At 33.0% G+C, this 3426-nt stretch overlaps 1 protein-coding gene across 5 annotated transcripts in view; it reads right to left on the reverse strand.

Moving 5' to 3' along the window:
- Positions 1–2858: 2858 nt before the first annotated feature.
- The window catches only part of LOC115178309 (calmodulin-regulated spectrin-associated protein 3), a 41496-nt gene continuing 40928 nt past the window's right edge, over positions 2859–3426 (reverse strand). For all 5 annotated transcript variants that reach the window (XM_029739433.1, XM_029739431.1, XM_029739430.1 and 2 more), the window contains one exon: positions 2859–3426. This exon is cut by the window's right edge and continues 980 nt beyond it. The gene's annotated coding sequence lies outside the window, so the exon portion shown is untranslated.

Raw genomic sequence — 3426 nt, forward strand, 5'->3', positions numbered from 1 at the left:
GTAGAATGTACATATATTATAACTACCACTATACCCTAGTAGAATGTACATATATTATAACTACCACTATACCCTAGTAGAATGTACATATATTATAACTACCACTATACATACTCTAGTAGAATGTACATCTATTATAACTACCACTATACCCTAGTAGAATGTACATATATTATAACTACCACTATACATACTCTAGTAGAATGTACATATATTATAACTACCACTATACCCTAGTAGAATGTACATCTATTATAACTACCACTATACATACTCTAGTAGAATGTACATATATTATAACTACCACTATACCATAGTAGAATGTACATATATTATAACTACCACTATACCCTAGTAGAATGTACATATATTATAACTACCACTATACCCTAGTAGAATGTACATATATTATAACTACCACTATACATACTCTAGTAGAATGTACATATAACTACCACTATACCCTAGTAGAATGTACATATATTATAACTACCACTATACCCTAGTAGAATGTACATATATTATAACTACCACTATACATACTCTAGTAGAATGTACATATATTATAACTACCACTATACCTTAGTAGAATGTACATATATTATAACTACCACTATACCCTAGTAGAATGTACATATATTATAACTACCACTTTACCCTAGTAGAATGTATATATATTATAACTACCACTATACCTTAGTAGAATGTACATATATTATAACTACCACTATACCCTAGTAGAATGTATATATATTATAACTACCACTATACCCTAGTAGAATGTACATATATTATAACTACCACTATACCTTAGTAGAATGTACATATATTATAACTACCACTATACCTTAGTAGAATGTACATATATTATAACTACCACTATACCTTAGTAGAATGTACATATATTATAACTACCACTATACCCTAGTAGAATGTACATATATTATAACTACCACTATACATACTCTAGTAGAATGTACATATATTATAACTACCACTATACATACTCTAGTAGAATGTACATATATTATAACTACCACTATACATACTCTAGTAGAATGTACATATAACTACCACTATACCCTAGTAGAATGTACATATATTATAACTACCACTATACCCTAGTAGAATGTACATATATTATAACTACCACTATACATACTCTAGTAGAATGTACATATATTATAACTACCACTATACATACTCTAGTAGAATGTACATATATTATAACTACCACTATACCCTAGTAGAATGTACATATATTATAACTACCGACTTTACCCTAGTAGAATGTATATATATTAGAACTACCACTATACCTTAGTAGAATGTACATATATTATAACTACCACTATACCCTAGTAGAATGTAATATATTATAACTACCACTATACCCTAGTAGAATGTACATATATTATAACTACCACTATACCTTAGTAGAATTGTACATATATTATAACTACCCACTATACCTTAGTAGAATGTAATATATTATAACTACCACTATACCTTAGTAAGAATGTACATATATTATAACTACCACTATACCCTAGTAGAATGTACATATATTATAACTACCACCTATACATACTCTAGTAGAATGTACATATATTATAACTACCACTATACATACTCTAGTAGAAGGTACATATATATAACTACCACTATACCCTAGTAGAATGTACATATATTATAACTACCACTATACCCTAGTAGAATGTACATATATTATAACTACCACTATACCCTAGTAGAATGTACATATATTATAACTACCACTATACATACTCTAGTAGAATGTACATATATTATAACTACCACTATACATACTCTAGTAGAATGTACATATATTATAACTACCACTATACCCTAGTAGAATGTACATATATTATAACTACCACTATACCCTAGTAGAATGTACATATATTATAACTACCACTATACCCTAGTAGAATGTACATATATTATAACTACCACTATACATACTCTAGTAGAATGTACATATATTATAACTACCACTATACCCTAGTAGAATGTACATATATTATAACTACCACTATACCCTAGTAGAATGTACATATATTATAACTACCACTATACATACTCTTGTAGAATGTACATATATTATAACTACCACTATACATACTCTAGTAGAATGTACATATATTATAACTACCACTATACATACTCTAGTAGAATGTACATATATTATAACTACCACTATACCCTAGTAGAATGTACATATATTATAACTACCACTATACCCTAGTAGAATGTACATATATTATAACTACCACTATACATACTCTAGTAGAATGTACATATATTTCGGTATATTTATTTCTTCTATACAGTAGTTCCTCTCTACATTTATTTTCTATGTTGTTTAGTAAATACTACTTGAGGTCTTCTCAGTCAGTTAGCTGCTGTAAATGGCATTTACAGTGACATTATATATAGTATAATTCAACTATATACAGTTGGGTTGTGATTATCATAATGATATAACCCTCAAATAAGAGAGAGAGAAACACTGTTGATGAAATAAGACAGGGAGGATGGGAGGGGAAAGAGAGTTTGTGAGAGAGCGAGCGAGAGGAGAGAGAGAGATGGAGACATGGTGTTAGAGAGCGAGAGAGAGGAGAGAGATGGAGACATGGTGTTAGGGAGGGAGAGAGAGCGAGCGAGAGGAGAGAGAGAGATGGAGACATGGTGTTAGGGAGGGAGCGAGAGAGACAGAGAGAGAGGAGAGAGAGAGGTAAGACCAGACCAGTTCATCAGGTTCAGAGAGAGGAGGTAAGAAGCACACCAGTTAGTTGGGTTCAGACGACTGTTTAGTTCAGATAGACAGAGTCAGGTTTTAAAACACATCTACTTTATTAACCCTACTGTACCGTGGGTGGGTCATAACCCCTGTCCCCTGACCTTTAACTTTCAGGGTTTTACATTTCTATTGGCTGACAACCCATAAGAACCAGTGCTTGACTTGGACTGAAATAGGTGCCAGTACTCAATTTGAGTGCCGGTACTGTTTATTTTTAGGTGCAGGAACTCTGCAATAGTTTAGAGCTAATATTCTGTAAGAGGTGCAGGAAGTCAAGCAGTAGAACATTTGAGGTGCCGTTCGGTACTCAGTTCCGGTGAGCTCCTGCCCAAGTCAAGCACTGTGAGGCCACATGTCCATGCTGCAGCGTCTCTGTACAAATCAGTTATGGCAGGTTAGGGATAGATTCAATCCATAGCGCAGAACATCCATCCGCCGTATAGCGTGATTGAAATTTAAAGGTAATTTCCGATTTGGCCAACATATTCTGCGTTTATCGAGAATGCAGTCTCGGCGAATGCGGGAACAGTCCTTTAAATTTCAGTCGAGCTATAGCGCAGAATAGGATTGAATCTAGGCCTTAGTCTGCCAGCGATGGCCCG

The sequence above is a fragment of the Salmo trutta genome, chromosome 38 (assembly GCF_901001165.1).
Source record: "Salmo trutta chromosome 38, fSalTru1.1, whole genome shotgun sequence".
In the NCBI taxonomy this organism is placed as follows: domain Eukaryota; kingdom Metazoa; phylum Chordata; class Actinopteri; order Salmoniformes; family Salmonidae; genus Salmo; species Salmo trutta.